Source organism: Carcharodon carcharias, chromosome 5 (assembly GCF_017639515.1).
Source record: "Carcharodon carcharias isolate sCarCar2 chromosome 5, sCarCar2.pri, whole genome shotgun sequence".
Taxonomy (NCBI): domain Eukaryota; kingdom Metazoa; phylum Chordata; class Chondrichthyes; order Lamniformes; family Lamnidae; genus Carcharodon; species Carcharodon carcharias.
The window spans coordinates 148,404,372-148,418,854 of record NC_054471.1 but is presented as its reverse complement, the minus strand read 5'-3'; positions in this window follow the sequence as shown (position 1 = coordinate 148,418,854).

The following is a 14,483-nucleotide window of genomic DNA, read 5'->3' as shown; positions in this document are numbered from 1 at the left end:
GGCTTACACATGGAGGAGGCCATGGTTGAGGTACTGAATGATTACTTTTATTCTGTCTTTGCCAAGAAAGAAGATGCTGCCAAAGTTGTGATAGGGGAGGTTGTTGAGACTCTGGATGGGCTAAAAATTGATAAAACATAGAAGGTATTGGGAAGTTAAATTGGAGTTGATAAATCACCAAGACTGGATCAGAAGCATCCAAGGATACTGAGCAAATAGGGGTTGAAATGGCGAGGGCATTGGCCATAATCTCCTTAGATAATGGAAGTAGTTACCAGAGGACTAGAGAACTGCAAATGTAATATCCTTCTTCAAAAGAGAGTGCAAGGACAAACCCAACAGCTACAGACCTATCAGTTTAATCTTGGTGGTGGGAAAATTTTTAGAAATGATAACCTAGGACAAAATTAACAGTTGCTTGGACAAATGTAGATTGATTAAGGAAAACCAGTATAGATTTGCTAAGGTTAGATCATGTTTAACTAATTTGGTTGAGGTTTTTGATGAAATAACAAGGGAGGTTAATGTGGTATACATTTGATAAAGTGCCACATGACAGGCTTGTCAGCAAAGTTGAAGCCGATAGGATTAAAAGGACGGTGGCAGCATTGACACAAAGTTGGCTGAGTGACAGGAAACAGGTGGCAGAATTTAACGGCCCACCACCAGTGGGTTTACAGGCAGGCGGGTACTGTTAAGTTAGCCGGGTTGCTTTCCTGCTGACGTCCCACCCATCCCTTACTTGTCCTCAATTTTATGTTGCTTCCCTCCTGGTCTAAATTTTGAGACTGGTGAGGGGTGCCTAGAATCCAAAACTGAAAGGCCTAATCACAGAACATGGTGGCAGCGATGGAGATATTGATGTAACAGACACATTGGTGTTAGCAAAGGAACCACAGAGTGAAGTAACCTTTGAAAGCAATGTGAGAAATTTTGGCAGTATTAAGAGGCACACTGGAGAGAGGTAACGATGATCGCACCTAGTGAGCAGCTCTTGCTCTTGCCCTGCCCGTTTGACAGCCTCGAGGGCCTGCAGAGAGGAAAGCAGTGGGAGTTATATAAATGCCATTTTCTCTGGTGCTGAGCAGTGAAAAAGAGCCAAGGCTTCAAGTTACTTCCTTTCTTTATGCTGTAGGTCTACTAGCAGATGACGTTCTCTTAAGTCAGGGTGTGCAGGAGCGCACCAGGGATTTTGATTCCATTATTAAATCCTTTGATACCCATTTTAATCTGCCATTCAACCTTGTTATCGAGCAGGCAGCTCAGTGTGCAAAATGGCCCAATCCCAAGCTCTGGAACAGGCTATAATTCGTGGCAACATTGAGGCTTCACAAGTCTTTGTAGATTGGGTAGGCCCCACCCATATGAAAGCCTCACAAGCAGACTGAAAGACAGGAGACTCCACGTCAGCAACCATTTTAAAATGCTTGCATTGTGGCGTGAAATCTCAGCATAGCTGCCAGGACTGCCCAACGGGTTGTACAGATTGCTTCCCATGTAGCAAAACTGGACATTTCAAGTGTTTCTGAAAATCCAGCAATTTTAATTGAAGACACATACCAGCAAATATTTACAAACCACATTCTTTCCAAGAAATGCCAGAAATTTCCAGAAAACAACACGCTTACAGAGTTCTAGGGGAAGTAGATAACCTTAAACCATACTACTGGTTAGTTATGGTACAAGTTCAAAGCTTCAATACTACTTTTAAAATTGATACAGGAACAGTTGTTAACATATTAACAGATGACCTCGACTGGCTTCAGCCAATGACCCTTTATCCACCAGACATCAAGTTACAAGGAGGCATTGTCCTTTCAATTAAAGGCAGGATTATTTCTCATCTTAGCCACAAGGAGTGACAGATCGTTGATTCACGTTGTGTTCTTCACAATCAATGCGCATCCTTATTGAGTGATGATATTGACATACTTCTAGGAATCTTAGAACATAGGAACATAGGAGCAGAAGGTGGCCATTCAGCCCATAGAGCCTGCTCTGCTATTCAGTTAGAACATAGCTGATCATCTACCTCAACACTACTTTCCCATGCTATCTCCATATCCCTTGATGTCATTTGTCTCCAGAAATCTATTGATTTCTGTCTTGAACATGCTCAATGATTGAGCTTCCATTGCCCTCTTGGGTAGAGAATTCCAAAGATTCACCACCCTTTGAGTGAAGAATTTCCTCCTCATCTAAATCTTAAATGGCCTTTATTTTTAATCATTCAGAGGATGTAGACTTGTTTGTCTGGGCCAACAATCATTGCCCATCCCTAGTTGCCCTTGAGATGATGGTGATGATCTGCCTTCTTGAACAGCTGCAGTCCATGTGGTGTAGGAACACCCACAGTGCTGTTAGGATGGTAGAGTTCCAGGAATTTGACCCAGCAACTGGGAAGGAAAGGCAATATATTTCCCAGTCGGGATGGTGGGTGACTTGGAGGGGAAATTCTAGGTGGTGGTGTTCACATCTCTCTTCTGCCCTTGTCCTTTTAGATGGTAGTGGTTAGGGGTTTGAAAGGTGCTGTCTAAGGAGCCTGGTGAATTTTTGCAGTGCATCTTGTAGATGGTACAACCTGCTGCTCCTGTGGGTTGGTGGTGGAGGGAGTGAATGTTTGTGGATGGGGTGGTAATCCAACCGGCTGCTTTGTCCTGGACAGTGCCAAGCTTCTTCAGTGTTGTGGGAGCTGCGCTCATCCAGGCAAGCGGGGAGTATTTCATCGCACTCTTGGCGTATGCCTTGTAGATGGTAGACAGGCTTTGGGGAGTCAGGAGGTGAGTTGCTTGCCACAGGATTCCTAGCCTCTGACCTTCTCTTGTAGACACAGTATTTATATGGCTAGTCCAGTTCAGTTTCTGGTCAATGGTAACCCCCAGGATGTTGATAGTGGGGGAATTCAATGATGGTAATACCATTGAACATCAAGAGGCAATGATTAGATTCTCTCTTGTTGGAGATGGTCATTGCTTGGCACTTGTGTGGCGCAAATGTTACTTGCCACTTGTCAGCCCAAGCCTGGATATTGTCCAGGTCTTACTGCATTTGGACATGGACTGCTTTAGTATCTGAAGAGTCTTGAATGGTGCTGAACATTGTGTAATTATCAGTGATCATCCCCACTTCCGACCTTATGCTGGAAGGAAGGTCATTGATGAAGCAGTTGAAGATGGTTGGGCCCAGGAGACTACCCTGAGGAGCCTGCAGTGATGTCCTGAAGCTGAGATGACTGACCACCAACAACCTCAACCATCTTCCTTTGTGCTAGGTATGATTCCAACCAGTGGAGAGTTTTCCTCCTGATTTCCATTGACTCCAGTTTTGCTAGGGCTCCTTGATGCCACACTTGGTCAAATGTGGCCTTGGTGTCAAGGGCAATCACTCTCACCTTACCTCAGGAGTTCAGCTCTTTTGTCCATGTTTAAACCAAGGCTGCAATGAGGTCAGGAGCTGAGTGGCCCTGGCAGAACCCAAACTGAGTATCAGTGAGCAGGTTATTGTTAAGCAGGTACCGCTTGACAGGACATACTTGGGCAATTTCCCACAGAGCTGGGTTCATGCAAGTGTTGTAGCTGTACTGGGACAACCTGTTCTAGGGGTGTGGCAAGTTCTGGAGCACAAGTCTTCAGTACTATTGTTGGAATATTGTCAGGGCCCATAGCCTTTGCAGTATCCAGTGCCTTCAGCTATTTCTTGATATCACATGGATTGAATTGAATTGGCTGGAGACTGGCATCTGGTATGCTGGGGACTTCTGGAGGAGGCCAAGATGGATCATCCACTCCGCACTTCTGCCTAAAGATTGTAGAAAATTCTTCAGCCTTATCTTTTGCACTGATGTGCTGGGCTCCCCCATCATTGAGAATGTTGATAATGGGGTTATTTGTGGAGCCTCCTCCACTAGTGAGTTGTTTAATTGTCCACCACCATTCATGACTGGATGTGGCAGTACTGCAGAGCTCAGATCTGATCCGTTGGTTGTGGGATTGCTTAGCTTTGTCTATCACTTGCTGCTTATGCTGTTTGGCACACAATTGTTATAGCTTCACCAGGTTGACATGTCATTTTTAGGTATGCCTGATGCTGCTCCTGGCATGCCCTGCTTCACCCTTCATTGAACCAAGGTTAATCCCCTGGCTTGATGGTAATGGTAGAGTGGGAGATATGTCAGGCCATGAGGTTATAGATTGTGTTTGAGTATAATTCTGCTGCTGCTGATGGCCCATAACGCCTCATGGATGCCCAGTCTTGAGTTGCTAGATCTGTTCAAAATTTATTTAGCATAGTGGTTGTGCCTCACAACACAATGGAGGTTATCCTCAATGTGAAGGCGAGACTTTGTCTCCACAATGACTGTGCGGTGGTCACTCCCACTGATACTGTTATGGACGGATGCATCTGTGGCAGGCAGGTTGGTAAAGATGAGGTCAAGTGTGTTTTTCCGTCTTGTTGTTTTCCTCCCCACCTGCTGCAGACCCAGTCTAGCAGCTATGTCATTCAGGACTCGGCCAGCCTAGTCTGTAGTGGCACTACCGAGCTATTCTTGGTGATGGACATTACCACTGATGGCCTCCCCTTACCCTGAGATTATGTCCTCTGATTTTAGACTCACCAGCCAGGGGAAATATCTGATCTATATCCACCCTGTCACACTCTGTAAGGGTCTTATAAGTTTCAGTGAGGTCACCTCTGACTCTTCGAAACTCTGGGGAATACAGACCCTTCTCCTTAATCTCTCCTCATAAAACAATCCCACCATTTCAGAGATTAATCTGGTAAACCTCTGTTGCACTCCCTTTTTGGCAAGTATATCCCTCCTTGGACAAGGGGAACAAAACTGTACACAATACTCCAGGTGTGGTCTCACCAAGGCTCTATACAATTTCAGTAAGACATCTTTACCCTGTATTCAATTCTCCTTGTGATGAAGGCCAACATACCATTTACCTTCCTAATTGCTTGCTGCACCTGCATAATAACTTTTAGTGACTCATGAACAAGGACACCCAAGTGCTTTTGGACACCTGCACCTTCCAACTTCGCACCATTCAAGAAATATTCTGCCTTTCTGTTTTTTCTACCAAAGTGAACAACTTCACACTTTTTCACATTATATTCCATCTGAAATGTTCTTGCCCATTCACTTACCCTGTCCAAGTCCCCTTGAAGCCTCCTTGCATCCTCCTCACAACTTGTGTTCTCACCCAGCTTGGTGTCATCAGCAAACATGGAAACATTACAATTATTCCCACATCCAGATCATTTATATAGATTGTGAACAGCAGTGGACCTACCAATTAGCTGTGAAGATGGTGGCTTGGTAGTATTGTCACTGGACTAGTATTCCAGAGACCCAGGATAATGCTTTAGGGACCCAGGTTTGAATCCCACCATGACAGATGGTGAAGTTTTAATTCAATCAAAACCTGTAATTAAAGGTCTGATGATGACCACAAAACCATTGCCGATTGTCATAAAAACCCAGCTGGTTCACTAATGTCCTTTAGGGAAAGAAATCTGCTGGCCTTACTTGGTCTGGCCTGCATGTGACTCCAGACCCAGCAATGTGCTTGACTCTTAAATGCCCTCTGAACAAGAGCAACTAGGGATGTGCAATAAATGCTGGATTAGCCAGCGACCTTGAGCATATCCTTATACCTTTTCCTTTTTCCGCCCTTTGAGCGTTGGCCTATGGAGAGCTGTGAGAAGAGAACCTGACAGTGGAGGTGGCTTTCGGGCATCCAAACGCAGTGGACCATCCATTGGAGTTGGTTTCACAGGAGCGGGGCTTCAATACTGGTCAAGGCAGCTTCATGGAGGATGCTCGCGTTAGTCTGGTGGTCCTCCCATTTGATCCCCAGAATTAAATGCAAGCACCACTGATGGAAGCTCTCAAGGGTCTTAATGTGACATCAGTGGACAGTCCATGTTTCACTGCTTTATAAACCAGACCTTTGTTGACTTCCAAAGGTCTCTTTTTAAAGACATGTTGGCAAATCTTGAAGGAGGCAGTGCTGGCACAGTTGACTCGGTGCTGGACTTCGTCAATAATGGTAGTCCCTTGGGAGAGGTGGCTGCCGAGATAAGGGATGTTCTGCACAAACTCCAGAGCCACTCAATCTACATGGATGGTGCAAGGGATGTTCAACTCGCCAGGGGAAGGTTGGTGAACGAGCTTCATCTTGGCGATGTTTAAGGGCAGGCCAAGCCTCTTATACAGGGTGTTGAAGAGATCAAGCATTCTTTGCATGCACCGTTCAGAGTGAGCCATCATACAACAGTCATCTTCAAACTAAAGGTTGTGGATGTCCATGGTGGTGAATTTTGTTGTTGCCCGGAAGAGACCAAGGATGAAGAGCTTCCCGTCCAGACGATACTGAATGCTGACACCAGGTGGTAGGTCATCTCAGATGAGGTGGACAATGGTGGTCAGGTAAGTGGTGAACAAGTTAGGGGCCATCACACAACCTTGTTTGACTCCGTTCTAGATGTGAGAGGTGTCAGTTTCAGATCCTCCACTCAGGATGGTGGTGGCTATGTTGTCATGCAGGATAGTGACAAACTTTAACGGGCAACCAGGGCGTTTCTCAACCTTTTCCCTATTCTCCAGTATAAATTTTCATGTCCCCACATCTAATGGGCCCACATTTGTCTTATCTAACCTTTTCCTTTTCACATGCCTAAAGAAGCTTTTACAGTCAACCTTTATGTTCTTTGCTAGTTTGCATTTATATTCTCTTTTCCCTTAATCAATTCCTTGGTCCTCCTTTGCTGGATTCTAAATTGGTGCCAATCCTCTGGCTGACCACTTTTTCTGGCATCCTCATTACTAGCTTCCTTTGATCTAATGCAATCTTTAACTTATTTTGTTAACCATAGTTGATTTCCCTTTCCCTTTGGGTGTTTGTGTCTTAGAGGAATATATCTGTTGTAGACATTTCTCTAAATTTCTCTAAATACTAGCCATTGCCTATCTACTATCAAGAATTTAGTGTATTTTCCCAATCCACCATTGCCAATTTGCCCCTCATACCTTCATAATTTCCTTTCTTCGGAGCTAAGACCCTAGTTTCAAAATGAACTATATCACATTAAAACTTATTGCAAAATTCCATTATGTTATGGTCACTATAGGCTCCTTTACAACAATGTTATTATTTAGTCCTTTCTCATTACATCCTCAAGCCAAATGATGCTTATCATTTAAATGACTCACTGTTCTTCATGCAATGGTCTTCAACCTTTTATTTAGAAGCAGTGGAAATTCGGCCTTCAGAAGCTGAGGAAGGTTATACACTCCACAATAAGTTCCTTTCTTTCACAGAGACACCATCCACTAGTCACAGGGCAGACAAGGAAGTTATGAATCTCTCAGTTCTTCATGAAGTAAGGTGGACAATACAGAAGGCACTGCAGCAAATGGTGACCATTCCCATGAAGACCTGCTGGACCTGAATTGGCTCTGTACCACGCTCTAGCCCCAAAGCTTTCAGGAACTCTTCTGTTCTTCCAACTCTTAATTCTGGTGCACTGTTCACTCCCTTCACCCAATTATTGATGGTTATGCCTTCAACCACCTAGGTCCTATGCTCCAGAATTCCTTCCTTAAACTTCTTCTCCATGAAACTTATTTCTTTGTTCAAGCTTTTCAGCGCCCATCCTGATATCACCTTCTTTAGCTGGGCATCAGTTCCTTTCTGATAATACTCCTTCCTGTGAAGTGACTTAGGATGTTTTTCTATGTGAAATATACGTTGTTGTTATTGCTAAAGATACCACCTGAATGAAAGTTGTTGTTGACAATGAGTGGTAGGTGAAGGCATCTTCCCAATATTTAGCTGCAGAGACACAGTAAACTGTTGAATCCATTACTGTATAATTGTCACTTTGCTGTTAAGGTTAATGATGTTAAAGAGGGCTAGCTATATTGGGCGGAATTTTCCGAGCCTGCTGGTGGTGGGTGTGATAGTTGGTGTGCGCGGAAAATATGGTGGGACCCACTTCACGACAGTGTGAAGGCAGGTCGCTATCTTTCGCTAACCCCTTTGATGCCGGACCGCGTTTCCCACCATCGGTCGGCAGGGAGCTAATTGTAATACATCAACATAGAATTAAAAGGCCACCCCACCAGGCTCTTGGAACCTTGCTGTATCATCCATCCACACTGGTGGGAAAGCACACCGATGTGTTTCACAACAGCACGTAGGTGACATGCACTTGGTGGCCTTCAATTTGGGGAAACTGAGGTGAGTGAGCAGCAGCGTTCACCACAGCTCACCCGATGTTTACAGGCCTCAGGGGTGCCGGGACGGTGGGGGGAAGGGGGGAACTGATGCCTGGCCCCACAGGTGACTGCTGAGGGATGAGTAGTGGTGTCTGGGGGTAAGTGCTGAGGTGGGGAGGTCAAGTGCTGCCCTGGCATTGCATCCCACGCACAGGTTGGGAGCAAGGTAAACGAGAGAAGTGGCTACGCGTTAGTGACACCTGTATGAATTGACCATGCCTCTGCAACTGAGACAGATTAGACGCAGCCACAGTGATATGATTGGGGTCGGCCTCCTAGCCTGCCCGCCCATGCAAGCAATGCGCAGGCACCAAGGGGCCACCAAGCGCTCCATACCTTACACTCCCCCACTGCTCCCCCCCGAACCCCACCCACATGGCACAGACATTGAGTCCGCCACCATTTTATTGGACTGTGGAGCAGTAGGACTGCACACGTTGTACAATCTCCTCGCCAATGCTGGCCATGTAGCAGTCACTGCTGGAGGTGCTCACAGCCACTTGCAATCTCAGCATCCTGGTTTGGACCAGTGTCCCCCAAGTCACGGGTTGACAGGGCAGCCATGCAGCGCACTCATCTCTGGCTACCCAAGGGGTGACCAGCACTCTCTGGGAAGCATCAAGGGGCAATCACACAGGGACAGGAAAGGTGCTAAGTACACCCATGAGAACCACATCTTTCTCTCTTTCATGCTGCAGGAGGGCCACGTCAGGATCCTGGTGACCTAGCTGTATGCCTGATGGCCTACAGAGACCATAGAAGGTGGAGGAGGAGCGACTGAGGCTCCTGGCTGTGCAAAGTCTGGAACAGCAACATCAGGAAGAAGGGGCAGCAGGGGCTCCCACACATGCTGCCCAGGAATGACAGTGAGCCGAGGCTGGTCGGCGCCTAGCGATACCCAGAGTCTATTGACACTACCTGCCATTCCTGCAGATGACCGAGAACCAGCGTCACTGACAGCTGCACATATCTAAGGAACTGGTTGCTCAGATCCACCACTTTCTGCAGGACTTGGCATCAAGGGGACATGGGGGGCATCCACTGCCAGTGGCTCCTTTCAGGGCTCCACAGCTGACCTCTGTGGGATTTCACAATCTGTCACTCACAAATGCATCCATGAAATCACAGATGCCATCTTCTCCTTGGCACACAACTCTGTGCATTTCGCCTGGGACTGGGACAGCCAGGATGCAAGGGCCATTGGATTCACCCTGATCTCGGGATTCCCCCAGTTGCAGGGTGCAATTGACTGCACTCATGTGGCCCTCAGGTCTCTGTCGCTACACTCAGTGGACTTCATCAACTGCAAGGGCTTCCACTCACTGAACATGCAACTGGTATATGACCACCAGAAACGCTTCCTGCAGGTGTGCACAGTTTCCTGGGATTATGCACAACACCTACAGCCTGTCGCTCACAGGTCCCTGCAGTCTTCCAGGGTCCACAGAGGCTGCAGGAATGGCTCCCTGGGGACAAGGGCTACTTACAGAGGCCATGGCTGATGACACCTGTGTGGTGACCTCAGGCTGCAGCTCAGTATAATGAGGCTCACGCAGCAGCTCGCAACTTGGTGGAGCAGACCATCGGGATGCTAAAGATGCGGTTCCGGTGCCTGGACCAGTCTGGTGGAGCCCTGCAATACAGTCCGCAGAGGGTGTCATGCATGGTCATCATCTGCTGCACCCTTTACAACCTGGCACTGCAAAGGGGTGAGAAGCTGAGTGAGAAGAAGATGGAGAAGCTGCACGTCTCCATGTCTCCTCTGACGAGAAGGACGCTGACGGGGATGAGGGTGAGGGGGTCGTCGGTGGTGACGATGATGGTTATGAGGCTCTCACACTGGCTAGATGAAGCAGTGCACTCGAGAGGCCCCCATAGCTGCAAGATTTATGGACGATGATGATGATATGCAGTGAGGAGACCCCATAGTTCCTCACATCGCAGCTGTGAACGTTTTACTCCAGTCTGGCTTATCTCAGTGCCAATACCCTCTGTGAGAATGCTCCTGTCATGGAGATGCAGTGGAGGCCCTTATAGTCGCTTGAATGCAGAAGAATGATGACAACATGCAGTGAAAGCACTCCTTAGATCTTCACATAGCCTCTGAGAATGGCTGACTCCTGTGTGACCGAGGGCAACTCGCTTGTGCTCCATGATCAGGGTCACCTCAGAGATGCAGCCATGAAACTTCAGACACATCTGATGCTGTGTCCGCCTTTAGCACCTCAGTCCTTCAGGAGCTGGTGCACAACATCACTGGTCACAGATGCTGGTGTGAAGCCCCACCTTAAAGGTGCTGAGAGCTCACAGAGAGTATGAGAGAACTCTGTGGCACTTGCCCACTACATTCAGGCAGCAATGACCAGCAGCGCCGAGGTGCAGGCATCAGTAATGTTTCCAGGGAGTGTGAGGCTGGACCCTCTCTGTGGTCTGAAGGCCACACAGAGCACAGGGAAGAGGCCCTGGACTGAGACACCTGCCTTCTATCTTGTGCAGAAAGGTTTCACATCTAAGTGACAAGAACACTGCTCATCAGAACAAGGAGGCATAGGCAGGGAGACATTCTTGGGAGTTTATTGACAATAGTGAACATTATGTACAAGTGATTAATGTCTTGGTGCTCCCCGGACATCCATAGCGGAGATGGAGGCAGCCTGCTGACTGCGATGCCCTGTCTGTGATGACTTTAGCGGGCGTCCTCTGGAGGGCCAAGACTTGGAGGGCCCTGGCCTGCTTTCGGGGTCCTGCAGTGTGGCAGTGTCACCCTCATAGGTCTCTGAAGCTGGATCTGCAGAGTTCACGGGAAGAGGGGAGTCAGATGGGCCAGAAACTCCCAGCGTCAGCTCAGAGTATGCACCTGCTGATCCTCCTCCCTATGGGTGCTCGAGGGCCCCTGGCTGACTCCGTTGGCAAGGGGGTAGCTGGAGTGAGATCGAGCTGCCCAGCACCCCTCTCATGTACACACTGTTGCAGGCCATCTATGGCATCAGCGATGCAGTTAAGCTCACGCAGCAGTGCTGGATTGACATCCTGGACCAAGGTCTCCATGGCGGCTGCCATCCTGCCAGTGTTGACCCTGATGCATTGCAATGCGGCCGCTACCACCTCAGCCTGAAGACGGATGGACTTCTCCATCATGACTTGCAATCTGAGGAGTGCAGTGGACATCCCTTCCTGATGCTCCTGAGCTTGACTTTGCAGCTCCAGCAACTGTGGCATGACCTAGTCCAGAGGCATCTGACTCAGACTCAGCAACATTCTGGCCTCCAACAGTCCTCTGAGTGTCGGGGACCTGGGAAGTCCCTGCCTCCATCTGCTGTAGATCAGATTGTGCGATGTGCTCACCAGATTGTGATCCTAAGGCTACTCTAAAGCTAGGTCCCGCTGAGGTGTGTCTCTACACTGTGGAGGGTGTGGGTGAGTGCTGTTACCGGTCTTCAGGGAGGCTGCCTTCAGACTCCTCTTCAGAGGTTTCTTCGGGGCTTGATTGAAGGCCCTGGGTCATATACTCTGTCGGCTGTTTGGCGGGTGTGCCTGTGAAAGCAAGGAGAGATAATTAGTGTATGGCAGTGGCCTGTGAAAGAGGACACATCACTCACAGCATGGTTGTCTGATGGATGTTGCACTGCTGGATCCTCACTTGGTAGAGCAGCGCCAGCGTCACCATCAGCACAGGACTGATCCCGGTCATCACTGGCCAGCTGGATAGCTCTGTTTTCAATTTAGTCAGAACTTTGCAGGATGGCATCCCTCCACCTGTCTGCAACCTTTCCCTCCAGTTGACAGCCAGTTTGTCCTGCATGGATAAAGATGGAGAGAGTGTATCAGGCCTCCTGCTGGACCAGATGGTAAATATGTCTGGCCTGTGCGGGTGGTGAGTGGTCCCGTGGACGGGATGAGGACAATGACGGTGTGTGTGAGAGAGTGAATGGTGATGTCCCTTGCACTGGCAGTGAGTGAGGGCCCTGTGGGTGTGTGATGGGTTTGTAAGTGTGTGAGTTGGGAGTGATGAAAAGAGTGACTTACCCTGGTGGAATGGAGGAGATCATCCTTGTTTTTGTGGCACTGGGTGGCTGTCCTCTTCAGCAGGGCATTTGCGCTGACCACTACTGCCATCGGCTCCAAGCCAGGTTGATGACTTTGCTGCCCATTCTGTGGCCAGACTGGGAGTAGAGCACATCCTGATGGGCCTCCACAGCATCCAGCAATCACTCAAGGGACCCGTCGTTGAAACGCGGGTCTGCAGGCTTTTTGCCTTTTCTGGCCATGTCTCCCAGGTAGTGGTGGTGAGCTGGTGGCAATGAGCACTTTGCTGGCAGCTGACTTTTAAAGATGGTGGCTGGCACGATGCAACAGCGGGGTGATGGTGAGAGGGCAAATAAGACCCCGCCCACCCTGGAAACGGCATGTTTCGTAAGAGTGAATATATAATGAGGCGGGCTTGGGAAGGTACGACGTGAAAACCCGCCATTTTCATCGGCAGGTAGGACTCCATTTTACCCGCTGGGAAAGTTCAGCCCAGAATGTCAGAATTTGAATGACACAGAAGGAGGCTATTTGGCCCATCGTGTCTCCACCAGCTCGCCAAATGAGCATTATGATCTAGTGCCATGGCCCTGCATTTTCCCCGTACCCCTGCACATTGTTTCTATTCAAATAATCATCTAATGCCCTCTTAAATGCGTCAATTTAATCTGCCTCCACCACACTTCCAGACAGTGCATTCCAGACCCAAGACACTCGTTGTGTGAAAAAGCTTTTCCTCGCGTCATATTTGCTTCTTTTGCAAATCACTTTCAATCTGTGCCCTCTCATTCTTAATCCTTTTATGAGTGGTAACAGCTTCTCCCTATTTACTCTGTCCAGACCCTTCATCATTTTAAACATTGCTATCAAATCTCCTTTTAGCCTTTTCTCCCCAAGGAGAACAGTCCCAATCTATCCTCATAGCTGAAGTTTCTCATCCTTGGAACCATTCTTGTACAGCTCTTCTGCACTCCCTCCAATGTGTTCACATCCTTCCTATAGTGTGGAACCCAGAACTGTACACAACACTCCAGCTGAGGTCTAATGAGTGTCTTTTTAAAATTCAGCATAACCTCCTTGCTCTTGTATTTTATGCCCCTATTAATAAAGTCAGGATATTATATGCTTTATTAATTGCTCTCTTCACCTGTCCTGCCATCTTCAATGATCTATGCACATATACACCCAGGTCTTTCTGCTCCTGCACCCCCTTCAAAATTTCAGCCCTTATTTTAGATTGACTGTCAATGTTTTCCCTACTAAAATGCATCACCTCACACTTCTCCACATTGAACTTCATCTGCCATCTATCTGCCCACTCCACCAACTCGTCTAGGTCCTTTTGAAGTTTTACACTGTTCTCCTCACAGTTCACAACACTCCCAAGCTTCATATCATCCACAAACTTTGAAATTGTCCCCTGAGCACCAAGATCTAGATCATTAATATATATGGAAAAGCAAGGGTCCCAAAACCGACCCCAGGGGAACCCCACTACAAATCTTCCTCCAGCCTGAAAAGTATCCATTGACATTAACCTCACTTTCCTATTACTCAGCCAATTTTGTATCCACGTTGCTACTCCCCCTTTTATTCCATGAGCAATTACTTTTCTCACAATCTCTAGTGTGATACTGTATACGTTTAGAGGCTACAAACCATTAAATTCCCTGTGACAGATAGACTGTACACCAGGAACTTGTCAAGGGATAAGGGAAAAAAACCTTGTAATAGCAACGACAGTTATTTTGTGGGATAAATGCTGGAAGATTTCCACAGACTGGAAGCATACAGATGTGGATCACATTTTCAAACAATGTCATTATAGTTCCTTAAATTGGACTCAATAATCAGAAAATTAATGGAATCAATAGTTGGGAAAATAGAGGAGTATGCTATAAGAAAATAGTTGAGTAAGTAACAGCTCATAGTTTTGGAATGGATTGATTATACCTGACCAAGACTAGGGCTTTTGCTGAGGAGAGAAGCTATATGACAAAACATATGCTGATCTTTTACTAAAGTATCATGTGGCACATCCCTTTGTAAGCCTGGAAGTGGATATTGAAGATAAATCATGATTTTAAATAGATGAAAGAGAAAAAATGGAAGGTAGTCATAAGAGAAATTAGATCATAATGGGGAGGAAATTGAGGGAGTAACACACAGG